Raw genomic sequence first — 16905 nt, 5'->3', positions numbered from 1 at the left:
TTCATCCAATGACTCGTCTCGTTTCGCTGCACTCTTCGCTTCGCTATTGAATTCTGTAGACGCTCAGCGTCCACACCGTTTAAAGCGCTGTGAAGCTGCGGGACTGAGTGAGAGGAAAGCAGCGTCGTTACCAGTGATAAGCAGCTGATTCTGAACAAAAGTTGAGAGCGTTGTAGCACATATTTAGTCAATGACATGTACACACAACAGTATATGTTTGATCACTTATTTTTTGACATTTTAGGGGAAGCTGAGCTTCCCTTGCATTCTTAGAGCAATCGCCACTGATATGGTTGTTTAAATTGATGTTCACATACTTAACTTGTTGGTTACATGCTTCTACCGAAGACAATTCCATACAAGCACCTAGGAGATGGTCTGGCTTGCCAGTGGATATGACATTACTACCATGGAGCACCAAAGCCAACTCCTACCTGATGCTCAACATCTGCATTGGAGGAACTGTGACTGCTCGACCTGGAATTAAAACTAGAACTAGCACTATATTAGAACTATAAATATGCACTTGTTCTAGCAGGCCGCCCAATGGAGTATGGGTTTTCTTTTGAGTCTTAGTCCTCACTGTCACTCTTGGCTTGTTCAATAGGGATCTAGATAGATGTGATTGTATAGCTGCTTTGTGAAAACGTGTTGTAAGAAGGGCTTGTCACGATACAGCCCTCCCTTTAGGCGTGTGTAGATGTAGTCCATGTCTAAGTACATGCTTCTCGTGGGTGTGGTTGTGTGATGCAGCTCATTAGTGTAATGTGCCACACCTGGTACTTGTTAGGTGTTACATATCTATTGTGTGTTAGTCTTGTCCCGTGCTCATCTTTGTGAGTCTTCATACTTCATGTTACATGTCTGTTACCTTCATAGCTGTTATTTGTATAATAAACCTGGTCAGTCTGGGAAATCGACTTGGTGTCCTACCCCATTCCTCGCACATGGCTATAAAATACAGTATAATACAGTACAATAGTGATAAAAATGATTGGGGTTAGGTGGACCATACAGGAGAGGAGAGAAAAGAGGGGGAGAGAAAGTAAAAAAGGAAAAGACAGAAGGGCAGAAAGACAAAAGGGAATGTGAAGGTGTGGCCTGTGGAGGTGGGCTGCAGAGGATTTGTGTCCAGAAGTACAACAGGACTGCTGAAGGAAGTTGGCATCAGAGGGCAGGCCCAACGGAGAGCAATAAAATAACTGTCCGTGGCAGCTGAGCAAAGCAGCCACTGGTTGTGGCTCAAGCGCAGGGACACGACGTGGGCTGCTAGATGACCGGGTGGCAGGGGCGGACTGGCATACATTGCTACCGGGGATTTCCCCGGTGGGCCGATGGGCTAGTGGGCCGGTGGGCCGCCGGTGGTTTAACTCAGCTCGTGGAGGAGCCACTGCCGCGCACTGCGTCCCCGGCCCGTAGTCATGCTGCTGTTTAACGGTGTTATTACCTCCGCCGCTCCAGTCAGACTAACCTGCTCAGCGCGGCCGCGGACTGATCCTGTAAACACATGAACGAGTTGGACCGGGCCGCGGACTGGGCCAGCTGATGCGGGCTGACGGTATGCAGCGGAGATCAGAAAAAAAACAACTTGTCCCAGAAAATCCGGGCCGGACTACGAAAACATACAGCAGTTTAAATTGTAGATAACATGTTATTTTAAATGTACTGCTGTCGGCTCTGCAACGTCTATGGCACCATGTACAAATTACCTTAACACGATTAACACGGACGCAAGTGGCGGTCTTAAAGGTTCCAGAGCACTGCGCACTGCGTTTTTTTTAAAGCTATTGAAATTCTTAGATTAAAACTAACCACCACAAATAGGTAAGAGTTGTAGGTTGTTCTTTAGGATGCACTTTGCGTAAAACAACTTGTTTGGTGGTCTTATGATGGACTATTTAAAAGCCACTATGTGGCTTTGTAATCATATTATTGCTGGAATTAATATTGTCCATATGACAATAAACGCCATCATATACACTACGTGCCATGCATAGATTCATATACAGTATACACACACACATATATATATATATATATATATATATATATATATATATATATATATATATATACACATACAGAAATTATATATATATATATATATATATATATATATATATATATATATATATATATATATATATATATATAGTGGGCCAGTCTGTCAGGAACTCCCGGGCCACTTTTTCTCCCCAGTCCGCCCCTGCCGGGTGGTGCCGCCAGGAGACACACACCCAGGTCTGATCAGCCTGTGGTGGGCCAACCCAGGCAGAGGGTGTCTTGTGAGGAAATGGCTGAAACACCCGAGGATGCCAGGGCACACAACTGATGATGTGTCACACAGGTGGCACCACATGGTCACCAATGTTAATCCCACTCCACTGTCACCAATCATGAACATGGAGGGACTTAAACATCTAGTCCTGTTACAAAGTCTATGTCTAAATTGATCCGTGATCCGTGTTATGTGTAGTGTTAAGACATGTTCTTATTAGTTATTGCATTGCATTGGGTGTGTTAGTTTAATTTGCCCCGTATCATTTTATGTTTGTGTACAGTTGTGATTATTCCCTGCAGTGTGTGTACTGTCATTTCATTCATGCCATTCCCTCGTGTCAAGTCTAATCTCGTGTGATTAGGCTTCATTACATAATTACACAATTGAGGCATTAATAAAGCCTGTATTCACATTGACTATGGACCTGCCTAATGCCTGTCTTTTCCACACCACGCCAAAATATTAACACAATATATATTACCTACCTATTGCATAATATATTACATGATGACTGGTGGTTAATGCCCTGGAATTTTAACAAAATCATGTTTCTAATTTGAAAATCTGATCGGAGATTTAAAATATAAATACGTATCCGTTGTGATGTGTGTTATGTGCATCTTTCCTGCAATACCCACAATGCCGACTAAGCATCAAATATCAGCAATTACCGTATCTCTGTATCAGCAATTAGATTATCTTACCGTTTTGTTTGGTTTCAAAATATAATTGAAAATGATAATGCAATAGAACTTTCCTTGGTATTCTCTCACCTTTACGACCCCTCATTCCAGTACGAAAACAATGTCCAATGTTTCTATAGCCTATGTTGCACTCTACGGAAGATGTCCAGCGTGAGAATAACGCGTCTTACCCCAAATTTAAGATTGGGCTGAAGAGTGAACGCCGTCTTCATAGCCGCAGACGATGTTTGGAGAGACTAACAGCATCCGGGGTGCAGCTAGACGTGCCGCACATCCACCTTCTATCTACTTGACTCAGCAAAATATCCCTTCGATTTTATGCCGTGTGCTACACTTTCGTTTTGATTCTGTGAGCGACACTTTCGGTTTTACCACATTTATCGCACTGTCGTGCTTAAGATTTGCCTAAAATTGGAATCTTTCATCATGTGTGATATGATGTGCTCTGATTCTGGAAGGATGTGGATGTAATTGAGGAAACATCAAAAGTGATGAAGGGCAGACAGCAAAGATAACACGTTAGGTTCTTAAGTGTTCATATTGCCTGCAGCATTCAAATACAGTAGAGTATCATATTTCCACCATAGCAAATCATTTTATGTTTATTAGCTTGATTTTCTTCTGTCCTGGATAAAGCACGTTATCTGGCTTGCATTACATTTTGAACAACAAAGTTCATACATTTTTTCCATGTAAAATTACAGTAATTAACTGGCAGCAGTTTCACCAGTATTATGCCCTATTTTTACAGTAGATACTGTAATTACAATTACAGCATAATACTGTAAACAAAATCTACACAATATTACGGTATTTTTTAAACCTACAGCAATTTACTGTTACTTTCTGTTACAGCAAATTTTTGTTTATTCATAATATTACTGAAGAACACAGCTTAATTCTGTATTAATTGCATAAATGTCTTCTAGGTAACTGTGTAACTCTGTATACAAAAACAACAATTCTAAGGGTAGAGGTAGCTCAGTGGTCTTGCGATCCAAAGGTCCTGAGTTCAAATCCCCTCTCTGCTAAGCTGCCACTGCTGGGCCCCTGAGCAAGACCCTTAACCCTCGATGCCTCGGTTTATATGTCGCTCTGGATAAGAGCGTCTGGCAAATGGCATAAATGTAATTCACATTCATATGTAATTTTGTTAATCAAACAAACCCAGACTCAAATTAAATACACATTGTCTTTAATGGAAAAAAGGTCTTTTGCAGAATATATGTCACGTAGGGCAACGCCCCCTCTCGTAGCTGTCACTCTGGGTTCCCTCATGTCCGTGTTCCCTGCCTGTTTGTCCCGCCCTGCTCGTTGGTTTTGATGGATTCCTTGTTTGTTACCACGCCCCTGTGTCATTGTCATCACCTGTCCCTAGTTTAGTCCTGTGTATATTAGTCCCTGTGTCTCCCAGGACTAGTTGTCGGTCTTTTTGTTTTTCTCTGTGTTTTGCCTGTTCGCCCTAGTGCTGCTGTTCCGTGAGTCTTCCTTGTTGTGTTCGCTATGTCTGTCCGTATTTCGTGTCCTGACTGCCTACCCGTTATGACCCATGCCCGTCACTTCGACTCTGCCTATGGAATTTCCCTTAATAAATCTTGCTCTCCTCAGCGTTTGTGTCCGCCTCCCTGTTCTGCCCCGTGCAGAACGTTACATAAAGACCGACCTTACAAGGACACAGCGAGGGAGCGAGACTCTGGTGAGTTTAATCGCTGTGATGAGATGTTGGCTGGTTCGGTCCAGTTCAACTCTCCGATATCGCAGCGTGAACGAACCAGAGACAGAAATTCCCCTGGCGCTGTGGGAACACGGAAGTCTCGACGCGCACCAACGAAAGCCCAGTCACTTTCGGTTTCGACTGGCTTTCGCGTCGAGACTCCTGTTGAGCGCTACGTGTCTGCCCGGCTTGATCACTATAGGGAGGAGAAACCTGTAGTACAAGTCGCGGGCAGACGGATTGAGTGCACAGACTGGCGTTTGCTAAACCCTCGGTTGGCTCTCGATGGCGTCTGCGAGCTCCCGACACCTCAGAGGAGGCGGAGCCGTCGCAGAGAGAGCCACCGAGGGGCTTCTGTGTCTGTGTATTCTTCCAGGCTCACCCAGGACCCTGAGGAGGAGGACCTACCGCCGCTGATCCCGCCAGCTACACATCACGACACCACCAAGTATTTTTTGGGGGGGAGTACAAGCCACGTCGGCTTGGCGGTCCCGCCCCCCCGATGACGTCAGTATGGCGGTCCCGCCCCCCGAGGACGTCGGCTTGGTGGCTCCGCCCCCTGAGGACGTCGGCTTGGTGGCTCCGCCCCCCGAGGACGTCGGCTTGGCGTACACGCCCCCCGAGGACATCGGCTTGGCGTACACGCCACCCGAGGACGTCGGCTTGGTGTACACGCCCCCCGAGGGTATCTCCTTGCCTCAGCAACCTGTCCCCGCTGCCCGTAGGCAGTTTGTGCCTGTTCCTGTCCCCGCTGCCCGTAGGCAGTTCGTGCCTGTTCCTGTCCCCGCTGCCCGTAGGCAGTCCGTGCCTGTTCCTGTCCCCGCTGCCCGTAAGCAGTCCGTGCCTGTTCCTGTCCCCGCGACCCAGGAGAGGTCGTCCACGCCGGTTCCTGTCCCCGCGACCCAGGAGAGGTCGTCCACGCCGGTTCCTGTCCCCGCGACCCAGGAGAGGTCGTCCACGCCGGTTCCTGTCCCCGCGACCCAGGAGAGGTCGTCCACGCCGGTTCCTGTCCCGGCGACCCAGGAGAGGTCCTCCACGCCGGTTCCTGTCCCCGCGACCCAGGAGAGGTCGTCCACGCCGGTTCCTGTCCCCGCGACCCAGGAGAGGTCGTCCACGCCGGTTCCTGTCCCCGCGACCCAGGAGAGGTCGTCCACGCCGGCTCCTGTTCCCGCTGCCCGCCAGCGGACCCTGCCTGTTCCCGCTGCCCGCCAGCGGACCCTGCCTGTTCCCGCTGCCCGCCAGCGGACCCTGCCTGTTCCCGCTGCCTGTCTGCCAGCTCCTGTTCCCGCTGCCTGTCTGCCGGCTCCTGTTCCCGCTGCCCACCGCCCGGCCGCGCCTGTGCCCGCTGCCCGCCGCCCGGCCGCGCCTGTGCCCGCTGCCCGGCCGCGCCTGTGCCCGCCCGCGCCTGTGCCCGCCGCCCGGCCGCGCCTGTGCCCGCTGCCCTCCGCCCGGCCGCGCCTGTGCCCCAAGAGACTGTGCTGCCCCCTGTTGGGCATGGACTCTGTGTACTGTCTGCTCCGCCCTGTGTTCCTGCTCCTGTGCCCGGGTTCCCCATGTTCCCCAGTCCTGTCCCTGGTTTTGTTTTGGTTCCTGTCCCTGTGGTTGTGTCTGTCAAGGTCTGTGTTCCTGTTCCCGTGTCTGTTTCCGGTGGTGTCCTCTCTGTCCCGGTTCCCGTGTCTGTTCCCCAGATTGTGACCCACTTCGTTCCTGTCCCAGTCTCCGTCGTCCAAGCCGTGTTTGTCTCAGTGTTTACCTCTGCCCTGTCCCCTGGCCCCGCTCCAGTGTCTGTCCCCGGTCCTGTCCTGTCCAGCCCTGCTCCTGTGCCTCGCCCTGGCCCTATCCGGTCTCCCTGTGTCCCGTGTCGTGCCATGTCCCGGCCCAGCTCTTTGCCTGTCTCCCTGTCTTCAGTCCCTGCCATGTCCCAGGTCCCTCGTCCTATTTTGTCTGGTCCTGTCCCTCCGGTCTGTCCTGTGTCCGCTGTCCCTGTCCTGTCTGCCCTTGCGTGCCCCGGAGTGGCACGCTTTGAGGGGGGGTTCTGTCACGTAGGGCAACGCCCTCTCTCGTAGCTGTCACTCTGGGTTCCCTCATGTCCGTGTTCCCTGCCTGTTTGTCCCGCCCTGCTCGTTGGTTTTGATGGATTCCTTGTTTGTTACCACGCCCCTGTGTCATTGTCATCACCTGTCCCTAGTTTAGTCCTGTGTATATTAGTCCCTGTGTCTCCCAGGTCTAGTTGTCAGTCTTTTTGTTTTTCTCTGTGTTTTGCCTGTTCGCCCTAGTGCTGCTGTTCCGTGAGTCTTCCTTGTTGTGTTCGCTATGTCTATCCGTATTTCGTGTCCTGAGTGCCTACCCGTTATGACCCATGCCCGTCACTTCGACTCTGCCTATGGAATTTCCCTTAATAAATCTCGCTCTCCTCAGCGTTTGTGTCCGCCTCCCTGTTCTGCCCCGTGCAGAACGTTACAATATCAGACACCAATCAATACACATGGCATACCAATGCAAATCAAAATGCTTCTTTTTCAAGCAACTGAAATAAGTGCAGTTTACAAGAATTTTTTTTTAAACTAAAACAATTCCACTTTCCAATGTGCTCTAAACAGGCAAGAAAATAAAACCAAAGTAATGTTTATCACATTGACACAGTAATGCATTTATTCTATCATCTGAAGATCAGTCAGCATGAACAACTCACATTATCAGATGAAGTCCCATAATTTTCCTCATCAAAGTGCACACATAATGATTAAGAGGTACCTGTTTCTTCTAAACCAACTTCCCAGTCCACTTGCTGGTGACCACTACCCTGGTGAGCTTTGGATGCACGCTCTGGGTTTACACCAGGGGTCGGGAGCCAGATGTGGCTCTTTCGATGGCTGCATATGGCTCGGAGACTATTTTTTACTAAAAATAATAATGCTAAAATATAAACGTATTTCAATCCATTAATTTCTTGCCGCTCACGTTTGCGGGTGGCTAAAGCCAATCACTTCTGCAGTCAGCTTTGGAGAATTTCGTGTGCGTACTCGTCTTTTTAAGTTTATCACCCATCCACACAAGTGTGCAGCGGACAGCGCTGACCTGAGTTACATCCCCAGTGTCTCAGTCAGAGATTTTCCTGGATCGTGGACCAGCTGATTGTCCAAACCTGGAACGCGCTTCCCATCACATACCACACTGCAGCGTGTGAGTGTTGCTGTACTGACAATAGGCCTGTGTTGAAAAAATTTATTTTCCGATTCAGAATCGATTCGCATATGATGATCTGATAATCGATTCGTACGTCCAAAGATCGATTTTTTAGTGAACTTTTACCACCGCTTCCTTTACCAGTGAGCTCATGGTCGGTGAAGCTTAATCACAAATAATATTACCATTTAAATAAAACATCATTTTGATAAAACATAAGTTTGATTTTGATCTCGTTTTAAAAAGTTGTCACATAGGGCTATGCCCCCTCTCCTAGCTGTCACTCTGGTTTCCCTGTTCCCTCGTGTCTGTGTTGTTCCTTGCCCGTTAGTCCCGCCCTGCTTGTCTGTTGCCCTGGTTTCCCATTGTCTGCCACGCCCTTGTCATCAGTGTTTCCAGCTGTGTCTGTTTAAGTTCCGTGTATTTATAGTCCATGTATAGCCCATGTCTGTATCGATTGTTTTGTGTTCTATGCCTCGTTTGTTCCCCCGTGCGATCTCCGTTTGTTCCTGTGTGGTTTGTGTGTTCTCTGTGTTTCAAAGTAATGCCCGTCTATATTTCATATCCTGATTGCCCTCCCGTTATGACCCGTGCCTGTCACTACGACTCTGTTTATGGAATTCCCTTGAATAAATCTTGCTCTCCTCAGCGTTTGTGTCCGCCTCCCTGTTCTGCATCGCGCAGTCATTGCGCAGATCGTTACAAAAGTAATAACTAAGAACTAGAGAAACTTGTAATTACTTACACAACATGATCATAAAGGCTCACATGACAGAAAAGGATGGTAAATAAAAGTGGATTATTTATATCTGAAGTGTTTATTGGAACTAAAAATAAGATCAACGAATTCAATATTTATTTTCGTGTGGGAAGGACGTTTTGCGTCTTGGTGGGTGGAGGGTTCAGGAAGAGATAGTAATTAAAAAATAAGATTTTTAAATATACATTTTAATCAACATACACATTTTACGGCGAATATTCTATATATGATCTCAAAGTATGTTGCTGCTTTTTAAAAATTTAACATAAGTAGTTTAATGCAATGCTTAAAAAACATCATTTGACACATAGAAAATCACTGCCTAATAGGCATTATGTGTTACATATTTATTAACACTTTTACTAACTTTTTATTAACATCTTTTAAAAACTTAAAAGATTCATCCGTTCAAAGTTCGATTATTGCATTTTAACTCTCCCAGGTTGAGGACTTTTTCTATTTAAACACGTTTTCATAAATTTGTCTCTAAACATTTTTACCCACATATCAAAATGTCCAGAACAATCTCATCTCTCAATGAGGTTACATTTGACTTAGAGTATTGCATAAATAAATAATATGATCCTAAACCTGAAAATATGAATTCATATTTTCAAAATACTTTCAAAAAAACTTTTACAGTCCTTACGGTATAGTGGTCACGCGTCCAAAGAAACATACGGATTAATGACATGCGAGTTCGGCTATAGCCTACCACATGATACCACCAAGCCATCACGAAACAAAACGAGACCGGATGGGAGTTTGTGGAAGACAAAAATAAAAATGTAGAGAAGCTGATAGATGAGACGGACAAGTTGAAAGAAACGGCGAATATGTGTGTGTATATACACACACACACACACACATACATAGGCTATATACATTCATACATAGGCTACATATGTTACATACAGACACAATCACATTAAATTGTTGGAATTCCGGACCTTGGCATCATGAAATATTGCGTGACTGGACCTCTTTACATTTTAATTGAATACCTCTAATATTGGTCAATACACACAATAGTGATGCAGCGTTTGCAGAATGAATGAAACTAAAATTAGCCTGCAGAAACATTGTCGATCTCACTGGTTTAGTTTTTACTCACCTTTACGTATCGTTGCTCCAAATTCAGGAAAGAGCTGAATATTACACCCGGTGTTTCGCTACTTTACTGCTGCCAACGCTAAACAGCACTATATCTTGTCTCTACAGTTGATGGTATTTGTTCACGCTGCCTGCAAAAGAACGAGCCCGTACATGCCTGATATGTCCTTTTTCTTGCTGTCTGCCTTTGATCAGATTGATCTTTACTACACCCACCGCCTTCCTCAGCCAGCGCTACTGGTCATGATGAGAGATGGTCACCTTTATAGCCAAGTATGACCGAGCAATAAATGCGGCAAAAAGGGATGGGCAACGAAAGCGAAAGCATATTTTGGTGAGTCAGGTACAAGTGCTGGGGAAATTCCCACTGACTAACTGCAGAGACAGATACAGCTGCGTTTAGATGTCTCTCGAAACAACGGTTATGTTATAGGCTACCTTGTCTGTCCTTATCTGTCGATATGTGCCAACTTATCGAAACCTTTTAAAAATATCCAGGCACTACAAGAACAAGATGATTTTTTTTCTGCCACATTATTCATTCTGCTTTGAAACTACTCGCAAACTCTGCAGTAGCCTATATAAATATGTGGGTAGCACATTTCAATAGATTGTAGGGCCTTGTCAGAGAATGCAGTCTATATAAAACATGGACATTTGATCTTCATTGATCATCTTCATAGATCATTTGATCTTCATGATGATTAGATATGGAGGTAATATACGTAAGCCATGCCAACGTTTATTAAAACTTAAAATGCTAAAATTGGAATCAGGAGCGTCACACCAGGTGCATATGATTAGACCATCGTTAGAGAGCATTATGAAGGAGCTGTCTTATTGAAACCTCAAACATTTAGTTTGGTTTGTTCTTACTTGTTGAAGTGAGTGGCATCACCAATGGTGATACCCAAATACCTATCTGAGGCTTTCAGAGAGAATATAGGTACATGTGAGGCTGAGAGTATAAATTGACCTCAAAACAATTAGAGACCATCTGTCCTAAAACTGAAGCTGCAATGGGGGTGGACCATGCAACATGCAAAGACTCAAATCGTCCCAGTAAGGCCAGGATCTTAATCCCATTGAGATGCTGTGGGGTAAGCTGAAATGGGCTGTGTATGCAAACCCCCATCAAACACCACACAGCTGAAAGAGTTCTGCACAGGGGAGTGGGAAAAATATCCTCCCTGCTGATGTCTGTGACTGGAAAGCAGTTATGCTGAGATTATTTAACGAGCAGTTCTCAGATTAGTAGTTCATGTCTGTTTTGCCGATAAACTGGATACATCAACACGAGCCCTTTGAATGCAGTGGAATCACTGTACCTGAAAACAAAGACAGAATTCAGCAACCTAAATCAGTGTTGTGTTTATGCAATCTGCTAGATTATTTTACATTAATTTTAATTTCAAGATAAATACGAAGATTCGTTTTTAATTTTCCACATGTAGTCTTGCATCAGCTTGACAAACACGAAGGGATCAGTTGATTCAGGCTGCATTATGTGAGTTCTCTCTCTCTCTCTCTCTCTCTCTCTCTCTCTCTCTCTGTGTGTGTGTGTGTAAGAAATACACAGCACTGAACGGCAGGACCTGCAGAGCTAAATAGGTAATGATAATGTGATAATTGTCAGTACCAGTAGCCAGCCCCGTCGATAGGGGGGGACAACCGGGTCTGTTGTCCCGGGCCCCATGGCCAGGGGGGCCCATCAAAGCACCCAGCAATTTATTTTTTTTTTTAAGTCTACAATTTTAAATAATCTTAAAATCTTTAATTAATATAAAATTCTGTACTCAAAATGAGCTCAATGGCTAAAAATATATGTTTTTAACCTATCTGCATATTTTCCATTAAGTGCATACACCCCCGCCTCCCACTGAAAAATGGTTTGATCCATCACCGACCAGCCAGCTGGTACCCGCCCAACAGCGGGAAATACAGTGGTGGATAGTTAAAGTAAACAGAAATCTGGAGCGCAGAAAAGAAAGGAAAAATATTTACCTGACGAATTTTAATGTTGCATTGTGTTCCAGGTTTGAAAAGTGCTAAAGTAGGCTAAAGTACTTGAAAATACTTGAAACTGTAACTACTTCGTTTCACAACAAATATCTATCTGACTGAACAGTTCTCTTGTATTTAGGGTTGCCACCTAGGTCTGACAAAAAACAAGGACACACTGTCATACACAAACGTAAAATGTTACCGGGGGTGTAAAATGGACACAGCGAGAAAAAAAGACGGATTTAAAGTGTGCAGAAACATTCTAAACAGTCGTTTAAACTAACCTAGTGAAAACCGGGACATTAAAACAGCGACGTAAAACCGGGACAGGTGGCAACCCTACTTGTATTACGTTAACAAATACGAGCCTCTTGTAATTCCAGGACGAAACATGAGAGAACGTGAAGACGTTAAGATTGGGCGTTTTGAAAATGAACAACCATTAAATAATGTGATTAAAAAAGCGAATCATTTCGAGTATATGTATAAATATTTAACTTATTTAAGTTTAACGTGTCGTGAAATATTGAAATGGACCTTGAAAGTGACGTACAAGTGCTTGAATTCAACCTTATAAAGGTGTATTAACCCTGCAAACATGACTGTTCATTGCGCTGAAGCGCGGCGTGCGCGAAGTTACAAAATTCGAGAGGTGCACGACCTCGCGAATCGACAGCGCGAGGCCCTCATTTTCATGTCATTCATGTAATTTCGCCGCGCGGACCCTCGCGCCGCTCGCGACGCGTCAAGTATAAACCAGTCAGCTGTCAGAAACAGCTTTGATGTGTGGCTATATTATATACTATAAGACCTAACATAAGGATTGTCTGCTACAGAGGAAATTCCAATGACGTAAGCGCGGGGGGGGGGCACATGAAACTTTCTTGTCCCGGGCCCCAGCAAGACTGTCAACGGGCCTGTATTACATATAATAGATAAAGCATCCTTTTTAAGATCAATTAACCTTCAGAGAAGGCGTTGAAGTCCCTGAAGGCTCGCCACTGGTGTAGTGTTAATTCACCACATTTTACCATTTTATTACCTGTTTTTTTGCCGCCTTTCTTCCTCCACTTTTCTCCTTTTTCTAATCTGGGCACCAGAGGACTTCTGCCTTTTTGACGTCTTTACGGGGAGATGTCACTCACTCTGGTGTCTTTTTCCCCACAGAGAAACAGTAACGAGGTGCGCAGAGCGCGCGGGGGAGGGCGGGTTTGCGCGCGGGTGATCGGTGCCGTGTGTTGTTATTATAATAATTATTAAGTTGACATATTATTAAACAATGAAATATGATTATGTGGACTTTGCTTGTTTTCACATTTATTAATTGTTCATTTGTAAAAAAAAAAAAAAAAAACGCATGCACGCGAGCGCCCCCCTGGACAAACGGCGCCCCTAGCATTTGCCTATGTCCCCTAATGGAAGGGCCGGCCCTGTGTAACTAGATTCCATAGGGAGAATGATGGTGAAAACCGAAAATGAAAACAGGATTAAATGTGAATATCACGGTGCGCCACTTCCAGCCTAGGCCACACACCCCATCTTCCTAACCACTCACGCGTTCATCACCCCTTCACATGCACTGTAACAAATTGATGTAAATTTACAGGGAAAATCTGACAGTAAACTACTGTATACTTCATATACAGGAAGTTGCTGTGAACTGATAAGCATTGTGGGTATCTTTACTGTAATTGGAGCGCCCACTTTTGAGCATTTCCTTACAGTAATTAACTGAAATTAGCAATGGCTGCTGGGAGATCGGTTGTTTGCAAAAAGTAGTGTGACTGTGAAGAGTTTTCTTTCTTTTGGCATCTTGACCTAATTTTGTTCATCCTTCTTTCACAGAGGCAAAGTTACATTTTTGAAAATTCTGAGATTTTTCCCTATTTTTTTCTACTTGCTTGAGTGTTTTAGCAGTTGTAACACTGCATTGTGGTGCTTAAAGTTACCTTGTGGACCTGAAAAAGGATAACTGAATAACATGCCATAAGCTGATTACAATGACCCTCACAGACCATCTAATTACAAAAAGGTTAGTGATTTGCTTAAATAAATCTAGGTTTTGGTGTTCTTATAAGAATTGTGGTTACAGTTAATGTCTAAGAGCCGTTGTTTGTATTAAGTTAACATTTTTATTTTTATTTATTGGTGTTGCTTGCTGCAGACCAACAGTTCAATAACGTGTGATAATGGGAATTTGGCTAACCGTTTGGCAAGGATGTTTGAATGTCAGTATTGCAGTCATGCAAGGGTTAGGGCACAGATCGAAGGTTAAATGGACAGGGTCAGGTGATAAAATGTTGTGGAGGAGTGTTAATGATGATTTGAAAGGGATGTTGGAAGGGTTGAAGGGAACAGCGGAAAGTAAGTTGAACAGGCTAGGTAAAGTTATCTATGATTATGTTGTGGCAAGATTTGGTGTTGTGCAGAAGAAAGGAATGAGTAAGGCTGTTTGTAAATCAAGGAGGCAGGTAGAAATAGGAAAACTTGTCAAGGAGTCAAGGTTGTTGTGGAAGTAATGAGCAGGTAATGAGCAGGAAAGAGAGGGCATTGAGTTACAGCAAGACGAGTAAGTTAGGGAAATTGCGGAGAGCAGAAGCTATGAGGAAAAGAAGGAAGAAGAAAGAGCGTGCTAGAGAGGCATTCTTTAAGGATCCGTTTAGATTTGTTAAAATGTTGTTTAGTCAGGAGAAGTCAGGGAGCCTAAAGGCAGGAAAGAAGGAGCTTGAGGGGCATTTTCAGAAGGTGTACTCAAGGGAGGAAAGGACTAGTGAGTTGAAATTGCCAGCAGATATTCTGCCAGTAGGTGACCTACAGTGGAAGATGGATGTTGATCCCCTTAAGTGGAGTGAGGTACAGGATGTAGTGCAGTGCACAAAAGCAGGTTCAGCACCAGGGCCTAATGGAGTTCCATATAGATTATATAAAAGTGCGCCAGATGTTTTGAAGTTGTTATGGAGGTTGATGATTATAGTGTGGAAGAAGGGGATTATCCCAAAGGATTGGCGAAGGGCAGGTGGTGTTCTTATTCCGAAAGAGAAGGATTCTGTAGCCATAGAGCAATTTCATCCCATAAGCTTGCTTAATGTGGAGGGTAAAATATTCTTTAATGTAGCGTTTCTGAAAAAGAACAAGTTCATTGATACAACGGTGCAATAAGCAGGGATTACAGGTTTTTCAGGGTGTATAGAGCATAGTAGCATGATTTGGCACCAGATTCAAACAGCAAGAGCAGAGAGAAGATATCTACATGTGGTATTCTTAGATCTGGCTAATGCTTTTGGTTCGGTACCGCATGCTCTGTTGTGGAAGGCATTTGAATTTTTTCAGGTTCCAGATGAGATTACGAGGTTAGTTAAAGCTTATTTTGGAGACATTCAGTTTTGTTTCAGCACAGAGGAGTTTGTTACATCTTGGCAACGTCTGGAAGTAGGTATAATGGCAGGGTGCAGAATCTCACCATTGGCATTTACAATGGCAATGGAGGTGATTATTAGGGCTTCTAAGTGGGTTGTAGATGGGGAGAGGTTGCATAATGGCACCCGGCTCCCACCAATTAGGGCATACATGGATGACATGACTACATTAACGACTACTGTTCCATGTCCTCGGCGGCTGTTGGAGAAGCTATGTGATGATCTTAGGCTGGCTAGGATGAAGGTTAAACCCAGTAAGTCTAGGAGTGTTTCAATTGTGAAAGGGAAGTTGACACAAGAAAAGTATGTGATGGAGGGAGAAATAATACCGTCTATTCTGGAGAAATCAGTTAAGGAAGGAATTGGGTAATTGCCAGGTAAATTAAAGTTGTGGTGTATGCAGTTTGGATTGTTGCCTTGTCTAAGGTGGCCACTGACAGTGTATGATATTCCGATGACTGAAGTTGAGAGGCTAGAAAGGATTGTTAATAAGGCTGTAAGAAAATGGCTTGGGGTTCCACATTGTCTTAGTAGTGTGGCATGGTTTGGGAGAGGAGTGCTAGAACTGCCACTAACAAGCTTAGTTGAGGAGTTTAAATGTGCCAAGGTAGGCCGAGAAATGTTGTTGATAGGGTCAAAAGATGCACTGATCAAAGCAGCGGCACCAGTGACACGTACAGGAAGAAAGTGGAATTCCCAAGAGGCAACTCAGGCAGCAAAGAGGGCATTGGAGCATAGAGATGTTGTAGGGCAGGTGCAAAATGGGAGGGCAGGACTAGGGTCAGGTGATACATGGAGGGCATTCAACAAGGCCACATCTCCTGAGAGAAGGCGAATGGTGACTGGTTTTATTCGAGAGCAGGAGGAGGAAGTAAGACGGGCAAAAGCTGCAGTACAGAGTAAGCAGGGACAGTGGATGAAATGGGAAAGTGTGGAGAAGAGGAGAATCACCTGGCAAGAGTTGTGGGCATTGGATGCAAGTCGTATAAAGTTTTTTGTGGGAGCTACTTATGATGTGCTTCCAACTCCACAAAACCTTGGGCAGTGGTTAGGTGAGGATCCAACTTGTAAGCTATGTGCAGTAAATGCTGAAAAAACTGCCGCTGCTGCGGTTGCAAAAGCCGAAGCATTAGCGACAGCTCTAGTTTGCGACAAAGAGTCCGCCTGTGAGTTAAAAGTGGACGCGGGACGGAGCTCCCATGATTCTGTTCAGCGAACCAAAGATTATGTTCAAGAGCAGAACAGACTTCAGGAAGAAATACAGACGGCTCACCAGGTCGCGCTAAATGAAAGTATTTTGCCACAGCTGCCATACGCACAGGTTTCAGATCCCTTCAGCAGGCTCTCCCCCAAGGCTGCCTCTGATGTTGAGATACAATTTACAAGTGCACACACAGTCAAGACAGAGAAACAATCTACCCATTCAGAGGTGAATGCCATTGAGCCATTGCAACTCGCGGGGCATCCAGGCCCCAGTATTCGAAGGCATGATACCTGCTTTAGTTATTCTCGGCCACAAGAGAATGTGAGTCCCCCATCCGGGAACCTGCAATATCCTGGTGTAGGGCCGCCGTCGTGCCCAGCTCCATTATACCCAGCTTATCAACAAGTCAAGCCATGCCCACCTTCTCCTATAAAATATTCTCAGACCATCGACAATACTCCGCAGGCTCACTATAGAGACAGTCAGAGTATTGCTGACTTAGTTAAGTACATGGCACGCAGAG

Source organism: Brachyhypopomus gauderio, chromosome 3 (genome assembly GCF_052324685.1).
Source record: "Brachyhypopomus gauderio isolate BG-103 chromosome 3, BGAUD_0.2, whole genome shotgun sequence".
Taxonomy (NCBI): Eukaryota; Metazoa; Chordata; class Actinopteri; order Gymnotiformes; family Hypopomidae; genus Brachyhypopomus; species Brachyhypopomus gauderio.
This window is presented reverse-complemented; position numbering follows the sequence as displayed.